Below are 17,841 nucleotides of genomic sequence, written 5' to 3' on the forward strand. Positions count from 1 at the left end.
ATAGCAGGCAATCTAGTGGCAGTCTATTTTCTTTGTGCTTGTACAAGTGGACGTTGGATGCAACCTTGTACACCTTTGATACAGTCCCTTGAGTCCATATTGACTGGCATAGTTTAGTCAGTTGATGATCTTTGTAATGGTCCATGTGCAAGACTGCGATTTTGTTTAATTCTGCTCCAAGTCATTTTCCATCTGACAGGAGGTTAATTGCTTTCTAACTTTCTGTTAGATTCGGAGGATCAGCAAGAAATATATGTAGTTCCACTTGAGTAAGTCGATCAGTTGAATCTTCACTGATAGATGATTGTTGATCCATGATGTGTATAAAGTGTTCAGCCTATATTTAGTGTCCTTTATATGTCAATGTCCAGTCTGGTGAGGTCAGCACTTACAAAGTTAAGTTTTGATCTTGCAAAGAATATTAGATCAGTGCCACCTTTCAGAGAAAAAGAAGTAGACAAATATTTTCCTTATTTTGAAAAGGTTGCTGAATTTTAGAAGTGGCCAAGGGAGCATTGGACTAAATTATTACAATGTGTACTCGCTGATAACGCTAGTGATATTTACCGTTCCCTGTCAATTCAACAATGTGGTGACTATGATACGGTCAAATAATGCATCTTAAGGGCTTATGAGTTCCTCCCTGAAGCGTATCAGTAAAAATTCAGAAACTATAGAAAAGAAACTGGACAAACTCATGTTGAATTTGCTAGAGAAAAATAGCAGTTATTTGATAGATGGTGCTTAGCCAAAAAAGTTGAACAAGATTATGAAAGTCTCAAACAACTTATATTACTTGAAGATTTCAAAAACTGTGTCCATGGTGATATTAAGTCTTATCTTGACAAGCATCAGATTGAAACCTTGGATAATGCTGCTCGAACTGCTGATGATTATTCTTTAACTCATTAAGTTACTTTTGTAAATAAGACTTCTACTCAACAGCCTTCTGGCAGAAAAGTATTTCAGCCTAAAACAAGCCCTTCTAAAACTCAAACTGGCACAACATCTAAAAATCAAACTTCAGAGAAGCTTGTGTCAAGATCCTTGTCTCTTCCTATGTTTACCTATTGCAAAAAAAGACACGTTATTTCTGATTGCTACAAATTGAAAAATAGGCATCAGAATCAAGACAGACCTATTCCAAATGCTCTAATTTCTAAGAGGTCAAGGTCACAGTTATGTATTGAAAGCAATGCATTTGTTGGGTCTAATAAACCCCAGTCTGATTTGATTATGGAAAATTATGAACCATTCATATCAAAGGGTTCTATATCACTCTTAGGTGATTTGGCCAATCCTATCACCATTAAAATTTTAAGGGACACAGGAGCTTCTTGGTGTCTTATATTGTCAGTTTGCCTTTTTCTGAGAAGTCTTCTTCTAATGAGAAGCTTCTTATTGAGTGAGTAGAGTGTGACTTTGTTAATGTTCCTCTCCATTGTGTAAGTTTGTCATCAGACTTAGTCTCAGGACCCGTCACAGTCCGAAGGTCTCTGTTTTACCCGTTGAGGGCATTCATTTATTACAAGGGAATAACCTAGCTGGAGACAAGGTTGTAGTTAATCCACTTGTAACTGACAAGCCTTGCTTGTATCAGAAAGTAGATCCAATCGAAAAAGAATTCCCTGATGTATTTCCAGCTTGTGCATTTACCGGAGCTATGGCAAAGAAATCTCTTGAAACTGATGTACATAAGGAAAGTATTCCTTTAGCTGACACATGCATTGGTCAGGCTTTTGATGAGGTCACATTCACTCATTGTTTGGATCAGTCAGAAGCTATTGATCACAGTGATCCTCCTTTAATGACTCATTATCTTTATTCTAAACAGGGTGATAAAGGACAATCACTTGTCTTTGAACAGGAAAAAGATCCTGAGATCTCCTGTTTGTTTCAAAAGGCCATTAGTGAAACTGAAGCTACTGAAGTTCCTGTCCGTTATTTCATTAAAAAGAAATAAATGAACTTAAGCAGTTATTATTTGAATATGAGCACTTATTTCCAGATGCTACTAGAAGGACAAATAAAATGTTCCATGACAATGAAATTGTAAATTCCAAACCTGTCAAACAACACCCATACAGGATGAACCCTCTCAAACAGGAACACTTGAAAAAAGAAATTCAATGTTTGCTGGAGAATGATTTTATAGAGCCCAGTAAAAGTGAATGGAGTTCACCATGCATACTTTTCTAAAACCAGATAAAACTTTCCACATGTGTACTGATTATAGGAAGGTGAATAATGGGACAAAAACAGATTTATTCCTATTACCAAGAATTGATGACTGTATTGATAAGATCAGGAATGCCAAGCATGTCACCAAATTTGACCTTCTGAAAGAATTTTGGCAGATTCCACTAACGGAAAGACCAAAGGAAATTTCAGCATTCATGACTCCAGATGGACTTTACCAATATAAAGTAATACCGATTGGGATGAAAGGGTCACCAAGTACATTTCAACGTCTCGTGAATATGATTACCTCTGGTCTAGACAATTGTGATGCTTACATCGATGATGTCATCATCTACAACGACACCTGGAAAGAACATTTAGCAACAATTCGGAAATATTTTTGCAGACTCGCAGATGCATGTTTGACAATTAATTTATCTAAAAGTGAGTTCTGCGGTTCTAGTGTAACATTTCTGGGACACATTGTGGGACATAGACAAGTTAAACCTGTAGATGCTAAGGTCAAGCCTATTCTGAATTTCTCATGCCTGTTAATAAAAAAACAACTGATGCATTTTTTGGGTATGGCCAGATACTATATAAAATTTTGTTCTGATTTTTCTATAATTGTTGAATCCCTGACAAATTTTTTGAGTAAGAAAAACAAGTTCCTTTGGACTGAAAAATGTCAGGAGGCTTTTGACAAGTTGAAAGCCATACTTAAAAGTGTGCCAGTTCTTACAGCTCCAAATTTCAGCCACTCAATTAAACTGTTTGTTGATGCAAGTGATGCTGGGGTTGTAGCAGTTTTGATTCAAGAAGATGAAAATGGTATTGATCATCCAGTGTGCTATTTTTTTAAAGAAATTAAATAAGCACCAAAGAAATTATTCGAAAATCAAGAAGGTATGTTTGGCTTTGATATTGACATTGCAACATTTTGAAGTTTACCTAAGTTCAGCTCCTTCTTCGATTATTGTATTCAGTGACCACAACTCCCTTACTTTCATCAGCAAGATCAAAAAAAAAGTCAAAGACTACTTAGGTAAAGTTTGTTATTGCAGGAATATAATCTTGACATCAGGCACATCAAGGGAAAAAATAATTTAATAGCAGACGCACTTTCCAGTGTGTAACAATGTATTATTTCATGTACACTGTGTGTAATTTATATGGGTTCTTTTTAAACTCATGTATAATTACTAATGTGGTAACAATAAAGCTTTATGTATAAATCTTTCTTTTTATTTATCGGGGGATGTATGTATATTTGATTCAATTATATCTGATTTAATATATATTTATTTCAATTTAATTTTTTATCAGTTTTAATTTTTTTTATTTTTTATTACATGATATTGTAAATTTATTCACTAGAGATGATACTTTTTTCAGAAAATAATTTGACCTTGACTGTTAGTTTATAAACACCAGGCGTTGATTCAAATCCTTACCTTGTTTAAAAATTTGTTGTAACCACGTAAACAAGTTATATCTTTGTTTTAAAATGATTGGTTGTTGTTGAGGTCATGATGGGACTTCATGTTCAAGATGTAAACAAATATTTTAATAGTTTATTTGTTAGAGTAAAATTATTGGTTTTCGTCAGGGTCACACTGGGTGTATGTGATCTTTAACAAGTACTTAGTTTCTATAAGCTTTGAAAAGATGATCACGTGACCCTTGTTTACGTTTTAAGATATGATATAACCTCTGTTTTGGAGAGTTATTCTCATAATGCTGGGCTGTTAAACTGGAAGTTGTATGTTGCTAATTTTGGAGTTATTTCAAATTACTTGGATTCAAAGGGATTAATTCTGTTATTTTTCTGGAAAATATGTGCTCATGTTAAATTCTTAATCAAAGGCAGTTCTTATAAGAAATTTATTTTGATTTCCAAAACCAGTGATAATTCTTGTTTCTACAAGGAACTGTAGACTTCAACACTTCAGATTGCATCATACGCCGTCGACTTCCATCTTGGATTCTTCATCGAGATTTGAACTTGAAATCAGTGGAACATTTTTTTAATTAGGACTACTAAAATTGTATTATTGGATTATTCTTCGATTATTTTTGGGTTTGATTCTTAAAACTCATATTTTTTCATTTTTACAGAATTATTTAAAGGGAAACAAATTATTGTATTTTTTCAAAGCTTTTTGTTTTCACACTTTCTTTTGTTACTGTTTATTTGAGCCTGAACACATGACATAAGACAAAAGAATCTTAATACTGTACATTGCCACATTCCAGGACATTGGCACATTTGAGACTACAGGCACATCAACACATCCAGTATTGGGATTTATTTTCAACACCACTGGAATTAAACTGGAACATCATACATTTGGACTTGTGATAAACTTTCAGAACTGTTGGGTCATATTTCACAAAAACTTAAGCACTTTTTAACATTTTTACAAAACATTTTTGGGTTTTGCTTTCTTCTCTTACTTAGCATAAAACTATAGAATTGTAGTGCTAATCATTGCAATATTTTGTTGTGGAGAATTTGAGCCTCAGCATGAATATGTTCTTGTATGAGAATGTGATAATTATGCTGAAGACAATGAGGAAGCCAGTTTGTGTAAATTTGTTCCTGAGTCTTTTATGTTATGCTAAAGAAACACTACTCAATTCATTTTCACAAATTTTACCTCGCATTTGTTTTTGTTTTTTCTGTTCGAAATGTCAAGAGATTTTGAAGTCAAACTACTTTTGATTGTAAAATGTCTGGAAATCACATTTAAAGGTCAAACATTGACATAAATGAGTTTCTTCATTGAAAAATAGCACTTCTCTATCCATGACATGAAAAATCAAAATAGCGCTTCTCTATGCATGACATAAAACATGAAAATAGCACTTCTCTATGCATGACATGAAAAATCAAAATAGTGATTCTCTATGCATGACATGAAAAATCAAAATAGCACTTTTCTATGCATGACATGAAAAATCAAAATAGCGCTTCTCTATGCATGACATGAAAAATCAAAATAGCACTTCTCTATGCATGACATGAAATATCAAAATAGCGCTTCTCTATGCATGACACAAAAAATGAAAATAGCACTTCTCTATGCATGACATAAAAAATCAGACTATCACTTCTCTATGCATGACATGAAAAATCAAAATAGCGCTTCTCTATGATTGACATGAAAAATCAAAATAGCACTTCTCTATGCATGACATGAAAAATCAAAATAGCGCTTCTCTATGAATGACATGAAAAATGAAAATAGCACTTCTCTATCCATGACATGAAAAATCAAAATAGCACTTCTCTATCCATGACATGAAAAATCAAAATAGCGCTTCTCTATGCATGACATAAAAAATCAAAATAGTGCTTTTCTATGCATGACATGAAAAATCAAAATAGCACTTTTCTATGCATGACATGAAAAATCAAAATAGCGCTTCTCTATGCATGACATGAAAAATCAAAATAGCACTTTTCTATGCATGGCATGAAAAATCAAAATAGCGCTTCTCTATGCATGACATACAAAATCAAAATAGCACTTCTCTATGCATGCCATGAAAAATCAAAATAGCGCTTCTCTATGCATGACACAAAAAATGAAAATAGCACTTCTCTATGCATGACATGAAAAATCAGACTATCACTTCTCTATGCATGACATGAAAAATCAAAATAGCACTTCTCTATGAATGACATGATAAATCAAAATAGCACTTCTCTATGAATGACATGATAAATCAAAATAGCACTTCTCTATCCATGACATGAAAAATCAAAATAGCACTTCTCTATCCATTACATGAAAAATCAAAATAGCGCTTCTCTATGAATGACATGAAAAATCAAAATAGCACTTCTCTATGCATGACATGAAAAATCAAAATAGCACTTCTCTATGCATGACATACAAAATCAAAATAGTGCTTTTCTATGCTTGACATGAAAAATCAAAATAGCACTTCTCTATGCATGACATGAAAAATGAAAATAGTGGTTCTCTATGATGACATGAAAAATGAAAATAGCACATCTCTATGCATGACATAAAAAGTCAGACTATCACTTCTCTATGCATGACATGAAAAATCAAAATAGCGTTTCTCTATGAATGACATGAAAAATCAAAATAGCACTTCTCTATGCATGACATACAAAATCAGACTATCACTTCATCACTTCTCTATGCATGACATGAAAAATCAAAATAGTGCTTTTCTATGCTTGACATGAAAAATCAAAATAGCACTTCTCTATTCATGACATGAAAAATGAAAATAGTGCTTCTCTATGATGACATGAAAAATGAAAATAGCACATCTCTATGCATGACATACAAAATCAGACTATCACTTCTCTATGCATGACATGAAAAATCAAAATAGCGCTTCTCTATGAATGACATGAAAAATCAAAATAGCACTTCTCTATGCATGACATGAAAAATCAAAATAGCACTTCTCTATCCATGACATGAAAAATCAAAATAGCGCTTCTCTATGCATGACATGAAAAATGAAAATAGCACTTCTCTATGAATGACATGAAAAATCAAAATAGCACTTCTCTATGCATGACATGAAAAACGAAAATAGCGCTTCTCTATGCATGACATGAAAAATCAAAATAGCACTTTTCTATGCATGACATAAAAAATCAGACTATCACTTCTCTATGCATGACATGAAAAATCAGACTATCACTTCTCTATGCATGACATAAAAAATCAGACTATCACTTCTCTATGCATGACATGAAAAATCAGACTATCACTTCTCTATGCATGACATAAAAAATCAGACTATCACTTCTCTATGCATGACATGAAAAATCAGACTATCACTTCTCTATGCATGACATAAAAAATCAGACTATCACTTCTCTATGCATGACATAAAAAATCAGACTATCACTTCTCTATGCATGACATAAAAAATCAGACTATCACTTCTCTATGCATGACATGAAAAATCAGACTATCACTTCTCTATGCATGACATAAAAAATCAGACTATCACTTCTCTATGCATGACATAAAAAATCAGACTATCACTTCTCTAATGCATGACATAAAAAATCAGACTATCACTTCTCTATGCATGACATATAAAATCAGACTATCACTTCTCTATGCATGACATAAAACATCAGACTATCACTTCTCTATGCATGACATAAAAAATCAGACTATCACTTCTCTATGCATGACATAAAAAATCAGACTATCACTTCTCTATGCATGACATAAAAAATCAGACTATCACTTCTCTATGCATGACATAAAAAATCAGACTATCACTTCTCTATGCATGACATAAAAAATCAGACTATCGCTTCTCTATGCATGACATAAAAAATCAGACTATCACTTCTCTATGCTTGACATATAAAATCAGACTATCACTTCTCTATGCATGACATAAAACATCAGACTATCACTTCTCTATGCATGACAAAAAAAAGTCAGACTATCACTTCTCTATGCATGACATAAAAAATCAGACTATCACTTCCCTATGCATGACATGAAAAATCAGACTATCACTTCTCTATGCATGACATAAAAAATCAGACTATCACTTCTCTATGCATGACATGAAAAATCAGACTATCACTTCTCTATGCATGACATAAAAAATCAGACTATCACTTCTCTATGCATGACATAAAAAATCAGACTATCACTTCTCTATGCATGACATATAAAATCAGACTATCACTTCTCTATGCATGACATAAAACATCAGACTATCACTTCTCTATGCATGACATGAAAAATCAGACTATCACTTCTCTATGCATGACATAAAAAATCAGACTATCACTTCTCTATGCATGACATGAAAAATCAGACTATCACTTCTCTATGCATGACATAAAAAATCAGACTATCACTTCTCTATGCATGACATGAAAAATCAGACTATCACTTCTCTATGCATGACATAAAAAATCAGACTATCACTTCTCTATGCATGACATGAAAAATCAGACTATCACTTCTCTATGCTTGACATAAAAAATCAGACTATCACTTCTCTATGCATGACATAAAATCAGACTATCACTTCTCTATGCTTGACATAAAAAATCAGACTATCACTTCTCTATGCATGACATAAAATCAGACTATCACTTCTCTATGCATGACATAAAAAATCAGACTATCACTTCTCTATGCATGACATAAAATCAGACTATCACTTCTCTATGCATGACATGAAAAATCAGACTATCACTTCTCTATGCATGACATAAAAAATCAGACTATCACTTCTCTATGCATGACATAAAAAATCAGACTATCACTTCTCTATGCATGACATAAAAAATCAGACTATCACTTCTCTATGCATGACATAAAAAATCAGACTATCACTTCTCTATGCATGACATGAAAAATCAGACTATCACTTCTCTATGCATGACATAAAAAATCAGACTATCACTTCTCTATGCATGACATAAAAAATCAGACTATCACTTCTCTATGCATGACATGAAAAATCAGACTATCACTTCTCTATGCATGACATAAAAAATCAGACTATCACTTCTCTATGCATGACATAAAAAATCAGACTATCACTTCTCTATGCATGACATAAAAAATCAGACTATCACTTCCCTATGCATGACATAAAAAATCAGACTATCACTTCTCTATGCATGACATAAAAAATCAGACTATCACTTCTCTATGCATGACATAAAAAATCAGACTATCACTTCTCTATGCATGACATAAAAAATCAGACTATCACTTCTCTATGCATGACATAAAAAATCAGACTATCACTTCTCTATGCATGACATGAAAAATCAGACTATCACTTCTCTATGCATGACATGAAAAATCAGACTATCACTTCTCTATGCATGACATAAAAAATCAGACTATCACTTCTCTATGCATGACATAAAAAATCAAAAAAGTAATATAAGGTGCAAATGGCAGGTTTACCACATTAGAGCATGTTGAAGATTTTACAATAATTTATGTGACTATCTACTGTAGTCACCCATGGATACAAACGTATGTACACCTTTCTATGTGTTGACATAGCAACATATCAGTTTCTGTATGCAGTTCTAGAGCAATTGATAATGGTGAGCCACAGGGTCTAATTACAAATGAAATTAATGGTATTGGTCAATGTGTAGAAAGGGGGAGGCATAATGGTTGTTACAAGTTCTGACTCCATAGCAATCTATCAATTGATTTAGACTCCAGATTTCACTAATAATGAGCCCCTTTGCTACAAGCCAGTTGTTCAGTGATGGAACCATGGTGGTCATCTCAAAGTATTACAGAGTGAAGGTTCATGTTATACCCCCCATCTATATCCTGTAAAACAATAATAATAATAATAATAATAATAATAATAATAATAATAAAAGCATGAGCTTAATTTCTGTCAGTAAATGTGATGGTAAAGATTGATTAAGATGGCAGTGAGATGTCAGTTATCTGTAAAAGTGAGCAGTTTAGACCACTGGACTACCCTGGGCCCTATGGCCATTTTTGTTTTGGGCTTAATGCCATTTGTTTAAGTAATTGATACTCAGGCTGTATAAATGGTCTTTGAAGAATCTGGTAAAATCCTGGGAAAAGCTAAAAACCCACTGGAAATTACTGGAGATCTTTCTCATATACCATATTGGTCAAGAGGTTAGATGGAAGTGATCAGTATAGGTGAGCAATTTAGACCACTGGACCACCTAGGGGCTTAATGCCACTGTACATGATAGACTATACATGCCAACCACTACAAGCGGTTTAGGAAGAATCTAGAAAAATCCTGGAAAAAACCACAGAACCACTTGGAGCTACTGGCAATATTTCTCATATATCACAATCCAAGAGTTGATATGACAGCGATCGGTATACTCAGGTGAGCACTTTAGACAACTGTCATGCACATGTTTACATGAACCACACATCTTTTATTAAAAACCTGTTCTCAGTGTGGTGAAGGAAAAAAAAACTCATTAGTCGCAACTGACATTACCTATATATCATTTGGTAGAGTACTGCATATACGATAATTAAATATACTAATAATGTCCTGGGGATGATGCAATTTCCAAATGGGGTTTCAAATACTCAGTATATCACTGTTTGACTGAAGATATTTGTAAATTAAGCTTTGACTTTTCTATCAGTCATTGAATTACACATGTAATGTATTAGTTATTTGGACATACCATAATGGATGTATAGGATGTATAAGCCTCAATAAGACAGGAAATTATTTTTGTCTGGAGAAGAGATGAGGCATTTCTTAGAGGCGGTTTATATTAGAATAACTACAGTATTCATGGGAGTGTGTAGTTTCACCTTTTGTGTTAATGTTATGGTGTGTAAAGCAATTCATATCATGTCCAAGTTTATAGTCTTGTTAGAGTATTCATGTTTGGTTGTTTGTTTTTTTACTATTATATTTATTTTTCCATTTCATTGTTGCCTTAGTATTTATCAGGTGAAGGTTTGTAGAAACTATTACGCTTCATTATCATAAAATTTCATGTGCATAATATTCTGTTTTAGTATTTTGACTTAATCGATATCCCTTCAGTTTCAATCTAATTGTTATTCAGGTAGTCTATTAAAAACAAAACAAACAGGGAACAATTGCTATTCATACTTCCATTCACCAGTCTCTCCATTTATTCATTCAGTGTCCATCCATTTATTTGTCCATCTGTCTAACACACATTCTCCCCACTCTGTACTTGTCCATCTGTCTAACACAACTTTCTCCACTCTGTACTTGTCAATTCAACACACATTTTCCCAAGTCTGGACTTGTTTATATAACAGATTTTCCCCTCTTAGGACTCGCCTGTCTCACTGAAACATTTTTATCTGCTCTGTACTTGTCCATCTAACACTTTGACCCCACTCTGTACTTATTCATCTGTTTGATATACGTTTTTCTGTATTTGTCCATCTAACACACCTTTTCCCCACTCTGCATTTATCCCACTATCCAACACATTATTTCCCACTCTGTTCCTGCAGACCTAGTCATGGTGGCTTATTTGGTACAGTGTTAGACTTGTAATTCAAAGGTGGTGTGTTTGATTGCTGCTTAGGACAGCCCAGCTTGGCTGCCTTGGTGCCTCCATGAGAAAGATGCTTATGATATCAAGATCTGAATTATTACTACCGGTACATGTTTCCACAATTTGAACAAATAACATACATTATCCTGTTGGACCAGAGTCTATGCTGTTTAAAGAAGATAAAAAAAACAACAAATATAGTAGATCCTAATAAAAACTCAGTAAACTAATTGAAATCATTTTAGTTGGGTACAGTTGTGAGCTGGATTAACACCTATTAATCAGGTGATATTAAATTTGATTAGCTGAACACTTTGATGAGTATTTCAAAATGTGACTGCCTCAATATTTGGCAACTAAACAGGCATCATTGGCATTGGTGGTGTGTATCAGAATATGAAGTACAATGTTAATAGATGTATCATTACATGATGATCCACTAGGTGGGGTCTGTCATGCCCAAACAAACCAATAATATGGGCATGTAGTGTCGCATCCTTGGACATCCTTCCATCTGTCACTATTTGGTTAGGTTTCTATGCCCAGTCCATAGAATATTAGGGTAATTAGTGTCACCCTTATTGATCTGCCTATATGGCGCCTTAGGATTTTATGCCCAATGATGACAGAAATATGGGCTTGTTGACCCTTGTCCATTCATCCATGTCTTGACCCTTGGTTGGGTTTTGCATCTGGGTCAGTTTCAAAGTACAAAAGCAAGACAATTAACAATAACTTTAACAAAAGGATACTCATGATTAAATATTTACATAAAGGTTTCTTGAGCAAATGCAGTTTAGAAAGCACATTTTGACTAGTTGTTTCAAGGATTTTGTAGTTTTAATTCACTTGAATGTGATAAAGGATTTAGACCAGTTTGTTTATGAATTTTGTTTTATCCACGCATGTTAATGAGGAGATCTTGCATCGAGATCAGTGAGGTACATATCCCTTCAGATCAGAGTTTACTCATACCTGGAATTTAAGCACTTGCATAATCAAGATCTCAGATGAGTTTGATTAGTAGTCCAAAAACAAAAACCTAATGTGGTATTAAATCTTATTTGGGTGCTTGTGAACAATCAGTTGACCATATCTCTTAACCAGTTTTACTCAGACATGCTTGTATGTACATGTTATCATCAAGATTACATCATGTTTGAGAATGTGCAATACTCCAAAGACACATTTATTAACAGGTTATAATCTATGTTTGTGTCATCAAGATTGTTTGAATCATCAATATCTCATTTGAGTTTGATTATAAGTGAGATCTTAGTGCATATTGATTTACTGGTCTTGCATTTTATTGGTGAACACCTTAGAGATCAAAGCATGCTAATGTGATGGTTTTGCATTGTATTGGCAGAGTTTGTGAACACTCTGTATACCTTACTTCTTTACAGATATTTACCAAAATTATATCTAAGCTTGTACACTCCAGATCTCAGATGATTTTGTTTACAGACTGAGCTTGAAATCCTGCATGTGACAGACTGAGCTTGCAATCATATGTGTGACAGACTGAGCTTGAAATCATGTGTGTGACAGACTGAGCTTGCAGTCTTGCATGTGACATACAGCTTGTAATCCTGCATGTGACATACTGAGCTTGTAATCTTTCATCTGACAGACTGAGCTTGCAATCTTGCATCTGACAGACAGCTTGTAATCTTGCATGTGACATACTTATCTTGTAATCTTGCATGTGACAGACTGATCTTGTAATCTTGCATCTGACAGACTTATCTTTTAATCATGCATATGACAGACTGAGCTTGTAATCTTGCATGTGACAGACTTATCTTGTAATCTTGCATGTGACAGACTTATCTTGTAATCTTGCATGTGACAGACTTATCTTTTAATCATGCATATGACAGACTGAGCTTGTAATCTTGCATGTGACAGACTTATCTTGTAATCTTGCATGTGACAGACTTATCTTATAATCTTGCATGTGACAGACTATAGTATCTTGTAATCCTGCATGTGACAGACTTATCTTGTAATCATGGATCTGACAGACTAATCTTGTAATCATGCATCTGACAGACTGAGCTTGTAATCATGCATCTGACAGACTGAGCTTGCAATCTTGCATCTGACAGACAGCTTGTAATCTTGCATGTGACATACTTATCTTGTAATCTTGCATGTGACAGACTTATCTTGTAATCTTGCATCTGACAGACTTATCTTTTAATCATGCATATGACAGACTGAGCTTGTAATCTTGCATGTGACAGACTTATCTTGTAATCTTGCATGTGACAGACTTATCTTGTAATCTTGCATGTGACAGACTTATCTTATAATCTTGCATGTGACAGACTATAGTATCTTGTAATCCTGCATGTGACAGACTTATCTTGTAATCATGCATCTGACAGACTGATCTTGTAATCATGCATCTGACAGACTGAGCTTGCAATCTTGCATCTGACAGACAGCTTGTAATCTTGCATATGACATACTTATCTTGTAATCTTGCATGTGACAGACTGATCTTGTAAACTTGCATCTGACAGACTTATCTTTTAATCATGCATATGACAGACTGAGCTTGTAATCTTGCATGTGACAGACTTATCTTGTAATCTTGCATGTGACAGACTTATCTTGTAATCTTGCATGTGACAGACTTATCTTATAATCTTGCATGTGACAGACTATAGTATCTTGTAATCCTGCATGTGACAGACTTATCTTGTAATCATGGATCTGACAGACTGATCTTGTAATCATGCATCTGATACACTTATCTTGTAATCTTGCATCTGACAGACTGAGCTTGTAATCATGCATCTGACAGACTGATCTTGTAATCCTGCATCTGAGAGACTGAGCTTGTCATCATGCATGTGACAGACTTATCTTGTAATCTTGCATCTGACAGACTTATCTTGTAATCATGCATATGCAAGACTGAGCTTGTAATCTTGCATCTGACAGACTTATCTCGTAATCTTGCATGTGACAGACTTATTTTGTTATCTTGCATGTGACAGACTTATCTTGTAATCATGCATCTGACAGACTGATCTTGTAATCCTGCATGTGACAGACTGAGCTTGTAAAAACTCTTTATATCTTATTTCTTAAAATATACTGATCAAAAATGGTATCTGTGCTTGTACAATCCAGATCTCAGATGAGTTTGGTTATAGGTAGTATATATACATATTCATGAGAATCCAGGCTGATCTGACTCTTGGAATTGAACTGGCAACCTTCTGGTCATGATGCTACAATTCAACAACTGAGTTACCATAGTAACTGTGGGTGGGGTGGTCATCTTAGTGGTTTCCAATTCATGACTGCATTAGTGAAGAAGGACAGTCCCTGCTGACTGGACAGATTAACTTCCCTTGTAATGCCAAGCAATTGTATATAATATAAGGGTGGGGCTATTAATAGTTTATGATGTATAAATCAAGGCCAAACTCCAGAGGCAGTTAAAGATCATGAGACAATGCTTACTCATTAAATGATTTGCCATTTGTCAGCAGAGAAAGTGGCCCTATACATGATTTATAGAAAAGATAATTGACAACAGCAGTTACACAGACAATGAAGCAACTCCAATATGTTGTCAGTCCTCTCTACAGTTTCAATACTGTATCTTTATATGATGCTTTTTATATACTATATGCTTTCATTTCATTTAAAGACTTTATCTTCCTGAAGTTTGGCTTGCAATAATCTATCTTTATATTTTAGCACTTAACTTTTAATAGAAACAATGCAACCAGTATTGTGTTGACATGCAAGTAAACCTTAAACATGGATAAATATATGCAGACACTTTTCCAAAGGGGTAGCCATGGGTAGATTTGATTAAAGGATTTAATTGGTATACACAGGAGATTCCAGTGTTCTGTCCAGCTAAGCAAGCAATGGCCTTTATATATAGGTGATCCCAGTGTTCTGTCCAGGTAAGTTGTTGTTGTTGCAGGGTTTAATGCCTTTTTTCAGCACAGTATAAACTATACATGGCTGTTTGCATAAATGTTGGAGGATAAACCTGGGAAAACCCCGGAAAGAACCACTGACCCATGAGAAGCTACTGGCAAGCTTTCTCACATACCCACTGTTTGGTCAAACCCGAGACTCGAACCTATGCAGGCAGAGGTGAGATGGCAGTGATCAGTAACGGTGAGTGCTTTAGACTACTTGGCCACTTGGGGTCCCATCCAGGTAAGTAAGTATAACAGTGTGGGAGAAATATGTGTATAAGAGTGTCGGGATAGTTTGTGTGATAAGAGTGGGGAGGGAAGTATGTATTATGAGTGTGGTGAAGTATGTGTATAAGAGTGCTGGGAACATATGTGTATAAGAGTGTGGGGAAAGTGTGTGTATAAGAGTGTGGGGAAAGTGTGTGCATAAGATTGGGGGGGAGTATGTGTATAGAGTGTGGGGAAAGTGTGTGTATAAGAGTGTGGGGGAAGTATGTGTATAAGAGTGTGGGGGAAGTATGTGTATAAGAGTGTGGTGGAAGTGTCTGTATAAGAGTGTGGGAAAAGTATGTGTATATGAGTGTGGGGAAGTATGTGTATAATAGTGTGGGGAAAGTGTGTGTATAAAACTCAGTGTGGGGGTTGTATAAGAATGTGGGGAAAGTATGTGTATAAGAGTGTGGGGGAAGTATGTGTATAACAGTGTGGGGGAAGTATGTGCATAAGAGTGGGGGGAATGTATGTGTATAAGAGTGTATTTGAGTGTGGAGAACATATGTGTATAAGAGTGCAGGAAAGCGTGTGTATAAGAGTGTGGGGAAAGTGTGTGTATAAGAGTGTGGGGGAAGTATGTGTATAACAGTGTGGGGGAAGTATGTGTATAAGAGTGGGGGGAACATATGTATAAGAGTGGGGGGAAGTATGTATTTAAGAGTGTGGGAAAGTTTGTGTATAAGAGTGGGGGGGAAGTGTGTGCATAAGAGTGGGGGGAAAGTATGTGTATAAGAGTGTGGGGAAAGTATGTGTATAAGAGTGTGGGGAAAGTGTGTGCATAAGAGTGGGGGAAGTGTGTGCATAAGAGTGGGGAGGAAGTGTGTGCATAAGAGTGGGGGGGAAGTGTGTGTATATATAAGAGTGGGGGGAAGTGTGTGCATAAGAGTGGGGGGGAAGTATGTGTATATGAGTGTGGGGAACATATGTGTATATGAGTGTGGGGAAAGTATGTGTATAAGAGTGTGGGGAAAGTATGTGTATAAGAGTGTGGGGAAAGTGTGTGCATAAAAGTGTGGGGAACGTGTGTGCATACAAGTGTGAGGAAAGTGTGTGCATAACAGTGTGGGGAAAGTATGTGTTTAAAAAAAGGAATCACTGATGACAAGTAACCTTGCATGAGTCAATTAATGCAGACTATTGTCTATAATGGCATTGCTATTAAAAAGGAGGAGGTGGCAGCAAAACTAATTAATTGATCAGTGACTTTCAGAAAAGCCTTATGAATGTTATTTTTGTTTTCTGCAAAACTGTTGATATCAGACCAGCTGTCAGACTGAGATGGTAAACTATGGATAGATTGCTATTACAGATTGTATGTTAAAAATCTGAAACAGTTCATTGTCCACAAACTTGATCACAAATTTTGTCCCATTTGTTTCTGACTACTCTGATGGTCTAAGTGGCTAGAGCATCTGACATGGATGAGAAAGGTCAGTTGTATGAACCCCAGATGAGTCATTACTAAGAATAATAAAAATGGTATTAGCAGCTGCCTCACCTGGTGCTCATTATTAAGAGGTTAGCCTTAAAATGTCAGGATAATATGACTGTGTGAGACATGATGCTACATGTATATGGCACGATGGCCTCAGTGATAGACATCACTATAAATTGCCACACTGCAGACATCATAATCATATGACTGAATTTTTTTTTTAAAGCTGTGTTACAAATCCAAATCACACACACTCCATATATAGCTGTATAACATTCACTATGGTGGATAACATGTAGATGCATGTATGTATGTATGTATGTATGTATGTATGCATGTGTATATGTATGTATGGATGCATGTATGCATGAAAGTATGTATGTATGTATGTATGAATGTATGTATGTATGAATGTATGTATGTTACGTATGTACGATGTATAATGTATGTATGACTGACTGACTGACTGACTGACTTTATTTCCTCTTAATAAGAGATTACATCAGATTAAACAAATTCATGATAATACAAGATCATAAAATAGAACAGAAAATTGACAAAAATACAATAGTAATACTGTGTCAGCTACCGTATTGACAAAACGAAATATCTCAATACCGGCAATTATGCAAATCTGCAGTCATTTGGCGGAGCAAGGCACTGATCTTTTAACAGCTGCTTGATGATGATAATATTTCGAAAAGTTAATATGTCTATAGTGTTATGGGCTTAACATTAGGTAGGTAGGCATTTAGGTAGGTAGTTATCTAGGTAGGTAAATGTATGTATGTATGTATGTATGTATGTATGTATGTATGTATGTATGTTACTGATGTATGTATGTATGTATGTATGCATGTATGTATGTATGAATGTATGTATGCATGAATGTATGTATGTATGTACGTACGTATGTATGTATGTATGTTGCT

This window comes from Sinohyriopsis cumingii, unplaced genomic scaffold (assembly GCF_028554795.1).
Source record: "Sinohyriopsis cumingii isolate HCF-2022 unplaced genomic scaffold, ASM2855479v2 utg002414l, whole genome shotgun sequence".
Lineage (NCBI taxonomy): Eukaryota > Metazoa > Mollusca > Bivalvia > Unionida > Unionidae > Sinohyriopsis > Sinohyriopsis cumingii.